This window comes from Chiloscyllium plagiosum, chromosome 39, assembly GCF_004010195.1.
Source record: "Chiloscyllium plagiosum isolate BGI_BamShark_2017 chromosome 39, ASM401019v2, whole genome shotgun sequence".
Lineage (NCBI taxonomy): Eukaryota > Metazoa > Chordata > Chondrichthyes > Orectolobiformes > Hemiscylliidae > Chiloscyllium > Chiloscyllium plagiosum.
Window position 1 is genome coordinate 21767565 of NC_057748.1, and position 14357 is coordinate 21781921.

The window sequence follows — 14357 nt, forward strand, 5'->3', positions numbered from 1 at the left end:
ACTCTCACACACACACTCACTCACACATACTCACACTCACACACACACTCTCACACACACACTCACACAGACACATACTCACACACACACACACTCTCACACACACACACGCAGACAAAAAGATGTGCACACCCGCACAGACAGCCATCCTAGAAACACCTCAATAAATACACCATCCTGACCAGACTGTGACCTTTCAAACATCGCACTGTGGGCACTAAGGCCACAAAGACTGAGGATACGGTCACCGTCTCTGATGGCACAAACTCCTGCTCAAGGTCCTATGCTGCTACCCTAGCCCAACACATCGATCATTGCAGCCCTCAGCTCTGATAAAGAAATAAACTGGGCATTTACTGATTGGATCATTCACGGTGGCTCAGTGGTTAGCACTGCTGCCTCACAGCACCAGGGACCCGGGTTCGATTCCAGCCTCGACTGACTGTCTGGAGTTTGCACATTCTCCCCGTGTCTGCGTGGGTTTCCTCCGGGTGCTCCGGTTTCCTCCCACAGTCCAAAGATGTGCAGGTCAGGGTGAATTGGAAAATACAGTGTAACAGAGGTGGGTGTGGGTGGGGTGCTCTACAGACAGTCAGTGCGGATTCCAGTTACAAACACTACTGAAGTCTGGAATCCTCGGGGAGACAATGAACTTGTTCCGTTCAAGGGGAAACTGAATTAATAATGCACGTTGAGTGACAGCAGAGATTGCTTTCGGACTGGAAAGAGACAGCAGAGAGAGGATGGGGGGAAGCAGCCTCCTTTTGTGCTGGCAATTTGTGTCCTTGCCGGGGACAGGGAGTCACTGGAAATCCCTGGAGAAGTTCCCAGGGACGGACACCAATATCTCTGCTCATACCTGAGTTCATTACAAAGTCCCAAGTTCCTGTCCTGCCCACTTCAGTGCTGCACAAGCCCTTCTCCTGACCGTTCGGTGATGCTTCATGTTGTAAGTGTACCTTGCCTTGAAGGACTCCATGTGCCAAGTCTCTACAACGCGTGCCTGCCAACTGTACACACAGCACTGTGCTTTACCCTGTTAAATCAAATAACCCACCGAGTTAATCAGTTTACAAGGAACATAGTGCAATGTTCCCAGCTTCACTGGATGAGTGCAGCTTCAAGGTGTTCACACCTTGATGCAACCACTTGATTGGTTCCTCATTCACCACCGACACACAGTAACAGCAGCGTGTGCCATCTCGAAGCAGCACTGCACCTAATAGCAATACTGTGAGGGTAACCGAATACAAGAGATTATGGCTTCGGTTATACAAGGCGATTGTGATCCTGCATCTAAGTTACTGTGTACAGTGTTCTTTGCTGCATTTACGGAAGGTTATTAATGTGTTGGAAGCATTTCAGAGAAGGTTTATCATGGAATCCCTACAGTGTGGAAACAGGCCATTCAGCCCTACAAGCCCACACCAACCCTTCGAAGAGTAACCCACCCAGACCCACTCCCCTACCCTAATACATTGACCCCTACCTAATGCACCAAACCTGCACACGGAACATTACAGCGCAGTACAGGCCCTTCGGCCCTCGATGTTGCACCGAGCTGTGAAGTTAATCTGATGCCCATCTAACCTGCACCGTTCCATTATTATCCACATGTATGTCCAATGACCATTTAAATGCCCTTAATGTCGGCGAGTCTATTACTGTAGCAGGCAGGCCATTCCACGCCCTACTACTCTCTGAGTAAAGAAACTACCCCGTTATCTGTGCTAAATCTATCACCCTTCAATTTAAAGCTATGTCCCTTGTGTTAGCCATCACCATCCGAGGAAAAGGGCTCTCCCTGTCCACCCGATCTAACCCTCTGATTATCTTATACGTCTCGATTAAGTCACCTCTCAATCTTCTTCTCTCCAGCTAAAGCAGTCTTAGTTCCCTCCGCCTTTCCTCGTAAGACCTTCCTTCCATACCAGGCAACATCCTAGTAAATCTCCTCTGAACCCTTTCCAAAGCTTCCACATCCTTCCGAGAATGCGGTGACCAGAATTGTACACAATACGGCAGGTGTGACCGCACCAGTGTCTTGTACAGCTGAAGCATGACCTCGTGGCTCTGAAACTCAATCCTCCTACAAATAAACACCAACTCACCATATACCTTCTCAACAACTCTCTCAACCTGGGTGGTAACTTTCAGGGATTTAGGCACCTGGACACCGAGATCTCTCTTTCATCTACACTGCCAAGAATTTTACCATTAGCCCAGTACTCTGCATTTCGGTCACTTCTTCTGAAGTGACCTACCTCACACTTTTCCGCATTAAACTCCATTTGCCACCTCTCAGCCCAGCCCTGAATCTTATCTCTGTCCCTCTGTAACCCACAACATCCTTTGGCACTATCCACAACTCTGCTGACCTTAGTGTTATCCGCAAACTTGCTAACCCAGCCTCCTACGCCCACATCCAGGTCACATATAAAAATGACAAATACTAGTGGGCCCAAAACAGTCACCTGTGGCACACCACTGGTAACTGAGCTCCAGGATGAACATTTCCCATCAACCACCACCCTGTGTCTTCTTTCAGCGAGCCAATTTCTGAGCCAAACCGCTAAATCACCTTCAGTCTCGCGACTCCGTATTTTGTGCAATAGTCTACCGTGTGGAACCTTATCAAACGCCTTTCTGAAATCCATATACACCACATCAACCACTTTACCCTCATCTACTTGTTTTGTCACATTCTTGAAGAACGCAGTAAGGTTAGCAAGGCGTGACCTACCCTTCACAAAACCCTGTTGACTATCCGTAATCAAATTATTCCTTTTCAGATGGTTATAAATCCTATCTCTTATAACCTTTTCCAACACCTTACCCACAACAGGAGTAAGGCTCACTGGCCTGTAATTCCCAGGGTTGTCCTGACTCCCCTTCTTAAACAAGGGAGCAACATTTGCTATCCACCAGTCTTCTGTACGCCTGTAGACAATGATGACATAAAGATCGAAACCAAAGGCTCTGCAATCTCCTCCCTGGCTTCCCAGAGAATCCTAGGATAAATCCCATCCACCCCAGTGGTCTTATCTATTCTCAGATCTTTCAAAATTGCTAAAAGTTCCTCTTTGTCAACCTCAATCTCACCTAATCTTGGAGCCTATATCTCCGTATTCTCACTAACATTGCCCTTTTCCAATGTGAATACTGACGGACATCCATCTACTGACAAACGGACATTTTACAACATCCTTCCTGTAGGAGGGTGACCAGAATTGCACGCTATATTCCAAACGTGGCCTAGCCAATTCCTGTACAGCTGCAACATGACCTCCCAATGTCTATACTTAATGCTTTGCCCAACAAAGGAAAGAATACCCAACGTCTTCTTCACTGGCTTATCTACTTGCGACTCCGCTTTTAAGGAACTATGAACCTGTATGCCAAGTGTATATGTTCTGTCTTGATTTGCCTTTCCAAAATGCAGCACCTCACATTTATCTGAATTAAACTCCATCTGCCACTCATCAGCCCATTGGCCCATCTGGTCAAGATCCTGTTGTAATCTGAGGTAACCTTCTTCGCTGTCCACTACACCTCCAATTTTGGTGTCATCTGCAAGTTTACTAACTATACCTTTTATGTTCGCATCCAAATCATTTATGTAAATGATGAAAAGTAGAGGACCCAGCACCGATCCTTGTGGCACTCCACTGGTCACAGGCCTCCCACCACCTTCTGTCTTCTCCCCTCAATGTGGAGGTGTCAGTGTTAGAAAGTTTTAAAAAATGTTAATAACCTGGTGTTGTGTGATTTTTAACTTCTACCTTCGAGCCAGTTCTGTTTCTCCCTGTATTCCCTGAGATCTAACCTTGCTAATCAGTCTCCCATGATGAATCTTGTTGAACGCCTTACTGAAGTCCATATAGATCACATCTACTGCTCTGCCATCATCAATCCTCTTTGCTACTTCTCCAAAACTTTGTGAGACATGATTTCCCACACACAAAGCCATGTTGACTACCCCTAATCAGTCCTTGCCTTTCCAAATACATGTAAATCCTGTCCCTCAGGATTCCCTCCAACAACTTGCCCACCACCAAGGTCAGGCTCACCGGTCTATAGTTCCCTGACTTGTCTTTACCACCCTTCTTAAATGTGGCACCACGTTTGCCAACCTCCAGTCTTCTGGCACCTCATCTGTGACTATCGATGATACAAATATCTCAGCAAGAGGCCCAGCAATCACTTCTGTAGCTTCCCACAGAGTTCTCGGGTTCACCTGATCAGGTCCTGGGGATTTATCCACTTTTATGCGTTTTAAAACATCCAGCACTTCCTCCTCTGTAATCTGGACATTTTTCAAGGTGTAAGTATTTATTTACCCACGTTCTCTGTCTTCTGTATCTGACAATTTTGCTCAAGGAAAATTAATCTTCCAATCAATAGATAATAAGGCATCAAATAATTAAGAAGGCAAATGGAGTTTGGCCTTTATCACTGGGGGTTAGGAGTTTAAAAGTAGGAGAATCTCATTACAGCTGTACAGGGTGTTGGTGAGCCTGTACCTGGAATATTGTGTACAGTGTTAGTCCTCATATTGAATAAAGGATATATTGGCATTGGCGAGGGATTCACTCGGATGTAACTCCTGGCTGACTTATCAAGTACGGTTAAACATGTTCAACTTATACTTACCTGTATTCCTGATGAAGGGCTTTTGCCCGAAACATCGATTTTCCTGCTCCACGGATGCTGGCTGACCTGCTGTGCTTTTCCAGCACCGCTCTGATCTCGACTCTGTTTCCAGCATCTACAGGCCTTATTTTTACCGAAATACTTACCAGAGTTTAGAAGATAGGTAGTGATCTTATCGAAACATCCAAGATTCTGAAGGGGCTTGACAGGATAAATGTTGGGAATCTTGAATTACTGACATAGTTATAGAATAAGGAGGCACTCATTTACATAGAACATAGAAGGAACATAGTGCAATGTTCCCAGCTTCACTGGATGAGTGCAGCTTCAAGGTGTTCACACCTTGATGCAACCACTTGATTGGTTCCTCATTCACCACCGACACACAGTAACAGCAGCGTGTGCCATCTCGAAGCAGCACTGCACCTAATAGCAATACTGTGAGGGTAACCGAATACAAGAGATTATGGCTTCGGTTATACAAGGCAATTGTGATCCTGCATCTAAGTTACTGTGTACAGTGTTCTTTGCTGCATTTACGGAAGGTTATTAATGTGTTGGAAGCAGTTCAGAGAAGGTTTATCATGGAATCCCTACAGTGTGGAAACAGGCCATTCAGCCCTACAAGCCCACACCAACCCTTCGAAGAGTAACCCACCCAGACCCACTCCCCTACCCTAATACATTGACCCCTACCTAATGCACCAAACCTGCACACGGAACATTACAGCGCAGTACAGGCCCTTCGGCCCTCGATGTTGCACCGAGCTGTGAAGTTAATCTGATGCCCATCTAACCTGCACCGTTCCATTATTATCCACATGTATGTCCAATGACCATTTAAATGCCCTTAATGTCGGCGAGTCTATTACTGTAGCAGGCAGGCCATTCCACGCCCTACTACTCTCTGAGTAAAGAAACTACCCCGTTATCTGTGCTAAATCTATCACCCTTCAATTTAAAGCTATGTCCCTTGTGTTAGCCATCACCATCCGAGGAAAAGGGCTCTCCCTGTCCACCCGATCTAACCCTCTGATTATCTTATACGTCTCGATTAAGTCACCTCTCAACCTTCTTCTCTCCAACGAAAGCAGCCTCAAGTCCTTCAATCTTTCCTCGTAAGACTTTCCTTCCATACCACGCAACATCCTAGTAAATCTCCTCTGAACCCTTTCCAAAGCTTCCACATCCTTCCTATAATGCAGTGACCAGAATTGTACACAATACGGCAGGTGCGACCGCACCAGTGTCTTGTACAGCTGAAGCATGACCTCGTGGCTCTGAAACTCAATCCTCCTACAAATAAACACCAACTCACCATATACCTTCTCAACAACATGCTTGAACACTATGGACAATTTAGCCTGGCCAATCCACCCTGACTCGCACAACTTTGGATTGTGGGAGGAAACCCACGCAGACACGGGGAGAACGTGCAAACTTCACACAGACAGTCTCCCGAGGCTGGAATCGAACCCGGGTCCCTGGCACTGTGAGGCAGCAGTGCTAACCACTGAGCCACCGCGCCACTCAGACCAGATTGCCTTATAAGGAAAAGCTAGATGAGCCAGGCCCTTATCCTCTGGAGCTCAGAGGCTGAGGCAATTTAAACAGATAAGATCCTGAGGGGACTCGACTGAGTGGACGTGGGAAGGATGTTTCCTCCTCTTGTGGGAGAACCTCAAACAAGGGTCATAGTTTAAAAATAAGGGGCTGCCCATTTCAAAAAAGGAGGAAGAAACATTTCTCTCAGAGGATCGAGTCTTTGGAATTCCCTTCCCTGGAAAATAGTGGACGCAAATCTTGGAATAGTTCTGAGGCAGAGCTAGATACATTATACAGTCATAGAGATGTACACCATGGAAACAGACCCTTCGGTCCAACCCATCCATGCCGACCAGATATCCCAACCCTCTTGATAACAAATGGGGTGAAAGGTTATTTGGGGATATGCAGGAACGTTGGGATGAGGTTTTAAATCAGGTCCGCTATGAGCTGACTGAATGGTGGAGCTTGAGTGGCCTACTCTCAGTCCTTGTCCATGTGAAACTCACTGAAGATCCTCAGACAGCACTTTTCAAACCCACCACCACTTGCACTGAGAAGGACAAGGGCAGCAGATACAGGGGAAACACCACCCTCTCTGCATGTTCCCCTCCAAACCACTCACCGTCCGGGCTTGGCAATATTCCGCCGTTCCTTCACAGTCACTGGGTCAAAATCCCGGGTTTCTCTCCTTAACAGCCTTGTGGGTCAACCCAGAGCACAGGGACAACACACACTGCCTACTCCAGGGTAATTAGGGGACGGGCAATTAATGGCAGGCTAGCCAGCAACTCTCACATCCTGTGAAGGAACCTTTCTGAAACAAAAGTTCATGTGACGGCTGTTTGAACCCTGATCGTTAACATGACACCTTCTGCCTGTAAAACAAACAGGAGATGGTGATAATATTGTGGTGCTGCTCGGGAGCAGCTCGCCTTGCGGACATGTTCTGTTCCACTCTCTCCGCCAACAGCCTCTCAAACTGGACAAACACTGACTGCATCGCCCTACCTAGTCTCTCCCAGTTAGCTTCAGTTGCTGCTTGTTGTGAAGATAACTGAGCTGTACTCTTTCAGAATGGCTTGTGTTCACCAGCTGCCACTGCGGTGAATCATAATTGAGCCCAGAGTGCAGTTCTCAGCAAGACAACGTCAAGTAACTGCTTGTGCATTCCCTTTCCTTCCTGAGTTTTGTTTTGTAACAAGAAAGAAGAACTGGTTTTGTTTCGCTTGGTGCAGCATCAAGGAGCTCCCCCCCGCCACGTCATCCCCACCCCCCAATTCTTCTAACCATTTACTGGGAATCCTGGGCAGCCTCTTCCTGGATCCCGTCTCTCAGCTGCCCGCTCCCCTGAACCCGTCCCACCAACCTGCCGAGGGGGCTCTGTCAAAGCGAGCAGTCGTTTTCACTGCATTTCCGACCTGCACAAGCTTGTATCCCCGGAGGGGAGGGCCAAGTCTCGACAGAAACACAGAAAAGGAGTAGGAGCAGGCTATTCAGCCCTTCAGGCCTGCTACACCATTTAGTACAATCACAGCTGATTCTATCTCAATGCCCTACCCCCCACCACTCTCTCTCTATACCCTGGACTGCCTGTCATCTCTGGAAATCTATTTCTTGTTTAAACATATTCAGTTATTTTGCTTCCACTGCCTTCTCTGGTAGAGAATTCCACTCTCTGAGAGTGAAGGAATTTCTCCTCATCTCAGTCCAAAATGGCCTATGTATTCAGAGATGAGGAGCCCTTGTTCTGGACTCCCCTGAATCCAGTCTGCCGTGTCTGGTAAGAAATGTATACATTTCATTAAGGTCCCCTTTCATTTTCCCACACCCCAGTGAATACGGGATTAATTGACCGAATTTCTCCTCATATGGCAAACCACAATCCCGGAAACTAGCCCAGAAAACCTCCTCTACAGTCCTTCCATGGCAAATATATTTTGTCTTTTTAAAGAGACTAAAACTGCAGCCGGTACTCCCAGTGGAGATCTCACCACCAAGGCCCTGTACAGCTGCAGTATGTCACCCTGACTCCTGTACTCAGAGTTGTTCAGAAAAGATAAGAAATTCTGACTACAAAGGGAGCCTGGCTGTTTGTCTTTCGGTTGAGAAAGTTAAGGGGAGGTTTGATAGTGTTTAAAGTGATAAAGGATCATGAAAGAGAGAGAAACTGGTCCCAACAGCTGGAGGATCGGGAGGCAGCGAGCTCAGATTTAAGATAGCAGACAAAAAAGGAACCCAATTTACATGTTATTTTCAATCCATCCACAGGATTGCTGCTTAGCCAACATTTATTGCTTATCCTTCGTTGCTCCTGAGATGGTGGGGGTGAGCTGCCTTCCTGAACTGCTGTAGTCCCTGTGCTGTGGGTTCACAAAGCCATTAGCGAGAGAGTTCCAGGATTTTGACCCAGTAACATGGAAGGAACAGGGATCCGTTTCAAGATCAGGATGGTGAGCGGCTTAGAGGGGAACTTGCAGGGAGTGGTCTTCCTCGTGTATCTGCTACCTTTGTCCTTCTCGATGGAAGAGCGTGGGGAAGGTGGTGCCAGAGAAGGCCTCAGTGAGTTGTTACAGTGCATCTTGTGGATGGTACACATCGCAGCCACTCAGTGTCAGTGATGAAGGGGTCAGATGTGGTGACAGTTGAGTGGGCTGCTTTGTCCTGGAGGATGACAAGCTTTGAGTGTTGTTGGAGCTGCACCCACTCAGGCAAGTGGGGAGTATTCCATCACACTCCTGACTTGTACCTCGTAGATGGTGGAAAGACTGTGGTGAGTCAAAGGATGACTTATTCGCTGCAGCATTTCTAACCTCTAACCTGCTCTTGTAGTCAATGTGTTTATATGGTGAGTCCAGTTGAGTTTCTAGTCAACGGAAACTCCCAAGGTATTGATAGTGAGGGATTCAGTGATGGCAACGCCATTGGAATCATGGAGCGATGGTTAGATTCTCTCTTGTTGGAGATGTTCATTGCCTGGTATTTATGTGGCACAAATGTGACTTGCCACTCGACAGGCCCAAACCTGAATATTTTCCAGATCTTGCTGCAAATGGAAATAGCTGCTCCATTTTAGCTGCCAGGCGGGTCAGTGGATACAGATTCATCCGGAATTTTTAAAAGACAGTTGGATAAATATTAAGAAATAGAGAATTGCAGGGATATGGGAAAGGTGAAGGAGTGGGACAAACTGGATTACTGTTCACAGAAGCTTACATAAACTAGATGGGCTGACTGGCCTCTTTCTATGCTGTGCTATTCAACAATTGTACAAGGCGAAAGTGAGGCCTGCAGATGCTGGAGATCAGAGTCTAGAGAGTGGTGCTGGAAAAGCACAGCAGGTCAGGCAGCATCCGAGGAGCAGGAAAATCAACATTTCTGATGAAGGGCTTTTGCCCAGAATGTCGATTTTCCTGCTCTTCGGATGCTGCTCGACCTACTGTGCTTTTCCAGCACCACTCTAACAACTGTACAAGTCAATCTCTGGAGAATAATTGGAGGGATGGCAGACATAATTGTGATCTTAAAATTCTCTTTAAACAAGTTATTTTTTAAAGAACTGTCAGAAAATGGTCCAATGGCAGCAGAATGGGGAAGGGGCGCAATTGGTGTTTTATTTTTGGCGGTAAGAACACTCCAGGATATGGATTTTGTTTATGAGTTGAGATACGGGCGAGCCGCTATCTAATGAAAGGCTAGAACAGGCTGAAGGGACTCAGTGGTGTCCCCGTGGTCCTCTGCCTCCCCCCAACCCCAGTTGTTATTAGAGTCGAAATGTGGCCCTTGAACTGAAAGCTCTGCTCGGAGCAGGTGAACTCCAGTCAACCTAAGGAGTTAACTGAGGTCAGCCTGCTGTGGCACTCCAGGAATGTCCAGATTATCACAGCAACTCTCAAGATTCTGCACTAATTGCTCAAACCTCGGTTTTTTTTTGGAATAAATGCTTCAAAGCTCAGCCTTAGAGGGGTGGGGTTGCTGCTATAATTTCCGCGGCAGCTGCACAAGGATGCAGGCTTTACCAGAACTGCAGCTGAATCACGAGTAGGCCACACGAACTAGGGGCTTTGTTCACGGCTCCGGCCTGATCACGGTGCACTCACAAAGGCCACCGTGGCTCACTCCAGTCCCAGGCCTCAGCCAAGGCCCAGTTTCTTACAAACCCATCCAGAATCTTAACACTTTCAGTGGAGGAACTGTACGCCAAGAAGGGCCTCTGCTCCAGGGAGCAGGAAGGAAATGAACTCAGGAACTGGGTTTGAGAGTGGCTGACAGCAACAGGACAAAAGGTTCCACTAAATAAATCTGACCATCACGTTGCTGTGGCAACAAAAGCCAGGCCATTCTCTAAACCTGTCATAGAGATAATACAGCATGGAAACAGTCCCTTTGGCCCAACTCGTCCATGCTCACAGCTTTCCCAGACTGAACTAGTCCTGTCTGCCTGCTATTGGCCCATTTCCCTCTAAATCTTTCCTATTCACAGACCTGTCCAAATATCTTTGGATTCTTTTTCAGTCCTCCCTCCAGTCACAAACGAAGACAGGACGGAGAGAGCTGAATTTTCAGACAACCTCAGAAACCTATCTGCAAACACCAAATGGTTGTGGCCAACCAGGTGTCTGTGCATCTGTCCTGGTCACCATGTTCCCCCAAATCCAGTACAGCGTTCACCCTGAGAGCAACAAATGTAAAGGAGCAAAATAATTCACTATGCGAGGCAGTGATGGCGTGATAATGTCACATGACTCGCGATCTCGACCACAAGGCTAATATTTCTTTACTCAGAGAGTAGTAAGGGTACGGAATGCTTTGCCTGCAACGGTAGTAGATTCGCCTACTTTACGTACATTTAAGTCATCATTGGACAAGCATATGGGCAAACATGGAATAGTGTAGGTGGGATGGGCTTCAGATTGGTATGACAGGGCAGCGCAACATCGAGGGCCGAAGGGTCTGTACTGTGCTGTAATGTTCCATGTTCTATTCTGGAAAATCCCACTGGAAATAATTCCACAGAGGCCGGTATCCCGTCACCAAGTCACCCTTTATTTATACATGGAGAGGCCTTGACACCGATCCAGCTCCCTCAGAGCCAGCTCTCAGAGTGAGCAGAGCCTCGGACTCTCCTGTTCTTATCTATCCAGCCAGGGCTCCCTGATTGGACCAAATAAACAGCCCAAATTGGGGAACTCCTGTTCTATGAGGTCCACCTGACTGACCTTGTTACAGTCACTACATCCCTCCCCCTCTTGAGTACGAGCACAAAGGTGGCGTTTTGTAGCTCCCCCTGGGTTCCTCTAACTTTGACTGTGATACAGGCGGTGTGTGACACACAGTCGCCCGCCACTTGAACCTAGAGCATCTCAGAAGAAATGCTCTCTCTTCCTCGGGCAGCAGTCTGGTCAACGATTGTCCGTTATCTGTGACCAACCCCTCTGGGAACCCATGTATTGCAAAGGACGCGCAAAGTCTTTCTATCGTTGTTCCCAGTGTTTGACGAATGAACTCTGTACACATTCAGCCACTTTGAGTGGACGTTCACAACGACTGAGAACATCGAGCCCATGAAATCACCCGCATAATTAAGGTACAACTGAGTCCAGGATTTACCCAACCATGCCCACAAATATGGGGGAGCTGCTGGGTGGTCATTTTCTGTCCTTGTTGGCACTGCCCCACTAACACAGCTGCCTTATCCAAGCCTGGCCACCAGATATAACATCTCGCCAAGATCTTCATTTTGGAGACCCCCACCCCCGACCCTGGAGGAGTTCAAATGATATCTGGTAGTGCCCTTTGCTCTGGACAATCACTCTTGCTCCCCATAATAATATACCGTCCAGTACGGTGACCTGGTCTCTCCAGGTCTCAGTTCTGGGTGTTCTCATGGCCCTACGGTTTCCCCCATCACCACCTGCTGTTTCAGGTCCCTCAGGACCGAACCTTTCTGCACCTAAAGTCTGACACTTTCTGCTTGGCTCAAAGTCTGTCCAGAAAATTGAAAACCATAATGGAGTTTCTCAGTGGCGGTCCCACTGGTGATGTATCTGCAAAGGGAGGTGGCACATTGCATCCACGTTTGGATTAGATTACCTTTTTAGATTAGATTACTTACAGTGTGGAAACAGGCCCTTCGGCCCAACAAGTCCACACCGACCCGCCGAAGCACAACCCACCCAGACCCATTCCCCTACATTTACCCCTTCACCTAACACTATGGGCAATTTAACATGGTCAACTCATCTGACCTGCACATCTTTGGACTGTGGGAGGAAACCGGAGCACCCGGAGGAAACCCACACAGACACGGGGAGAATGTGCAAACTCCACACAGTCAGTTGCCTGAGTCGGGAATTGAACCCTGGTCTATGGCGCTGTGAGGCAGCAGTGCTGACCACTGTGCCACCGTGCCACCCACTATTTACTATTTGGTCTCCTGGACAGTATTCCAATTTGCAATCATATGCACTTAGTATTACAGCCCACTGCTGAATTCAGCCTGAACGTGTGGGCAGCACTGCCTTGTACTCTTTAACTGGACATAACAGGGGTTTCTAGTCCACTGTTATGACACTCCAGGAATGTCCATATGCAAACGTATTGGCGGAACATCCGGAGTCCGAATGTGACGGCCAAACCTTCCTTCTCTCTCTGGGAGTATTTACATCCTACATTAGCCAAAGTCCTGGATGCAGAAGCTATTGGGTGTTCCTCTCCAGTGGGCCAACTATGAGCTAACACTATCCCAATGCCATCCGGGGAGGCATCGCATGTCAGTGCCAGAGCTCGCTTGGGATCGTAGTGAGCCAACACCTTACAGGATGAGAGCTGTTTCTCCACTTTCCTGGAAGCTATGCCTTGGCTATGCAACTGTTTCCAAGGCCGATCCCTTCCTAAGAATTAATGCAATGGTGTCAAGATGGAGTCCAGGTTATGTACGAACTTCCCATAATTGCTCGCCAGCCCTAGACCTAAGCTCCAGTACAGACTTCAATCACCCTCACTTCACCTTCTACTGGGCGTAACTGGGTCTTATCGACTCTGCAACCCAAGGAGGTTAGTTGGGGCGCCTGGTACACACAGTTTTCCCTTCGAAGGTGTATGCCCACTGGGAGAAATAGCTAAGGATTACGTCCAGGTTCTCTAAGTGCTCCATATTGGTCTTCCCAGTTATTAGCACCTCATTACCACTTTGTAAACTGTTCTCGATCATCTGCAGCACAGGCCAATTCTACCCCAAATGGGGGCACAGGTCAATTAAACCCTATACGGTAGCCTCCTTTACTGGTACAAGCCCTTATGAATATTATTTGTAGCAGACCTCTGGGAATCCTCATCTAGCCGCAATTGCATTGAGTCAGCATGGCTCATTCTGGATCAGTGGTGCTGGAAGAGCACAGCAATTCAGGCTGCTCCTCGGATGCTGCCTGAACTGCTGTGCTCTTCCAGCACCACTGATCCAGAATCTGGTTTCCAGCGTCTGCAGTCATTGTTTTTAACCTAAGCACGGCTCATGTCCAGCTTTGTGAAGAACCAACCTGCCCTTGTCAGCGTTGTGTATTATTCCACTATGCGAGGCATTGGGTAGTTACTCAGCTGTTAAAAACCATTTGCCATTTGTTTAAAATCCCCACAAAGGCCGGACCCACCCACTGGGTTTCAACCTCAGCATGACCAGTGCTGCCCCTTCCACAAACTGGGCCGGTTTGAAGATTCCTTCACTTTCCCAGCCACCTGGTTTCTGCCCCTACCTTCCCATAAGGCAATGGGCCTTGCAGAATCGTGGAATCACTTCCTGGTCAACATGCAAGGTGGCCTGGGCTCCTTTGACAATCCCTAGACCTTCCCGAAAATCATAGAGCACCTACAGTGTGGAAACAGGCCATTCGGCCCAACAACCTCCATTCCTGATGAAGGGCTTTTGCCCGAGACGTCGGTTTTCCTGCTTCTCGGATGCTGCCTGACCGGCTGTGCTTTTCCAGCACCACTCTGATCTAAACCCAACAAGTCCACACCGACCCTCTGAAGAGTAACCCAACCAGACCCATTCCCCCTACCCTATTACTCTAAATTTACCCCTGACTAATTCACCTAACCTACACATTCCTGAACACTAGAGGACAATTTTAGCACGGCCAATTCACCCTGACCTGCACAAC

At 47.8% G+C, this 14357-nt stretch overlaps 1 protein-coding gene across 1 annotated transcript in view; it reads right to left on the reverse strand.

Moving 5' to 3' along the window:
• The window catches only part of LOC122542033 (transcription factor 20-like), a 27178-nt gene extending 19832 nt beyond the window's left edge, over window positions 1–7346 (reverse strand). Inside the window, exon 1 of the mRNA XM_043679322.1 lies at window positions 6824–7346. The gene's annotated coding sequence lies outside the window, so the exon portion shown is untranslated. The remainder of the gene's footprint in view (window positions 1–6823) is intronic.
• Between the last annotated feature and the right edge of the window lie 7011 nt (window positions 7347–14357).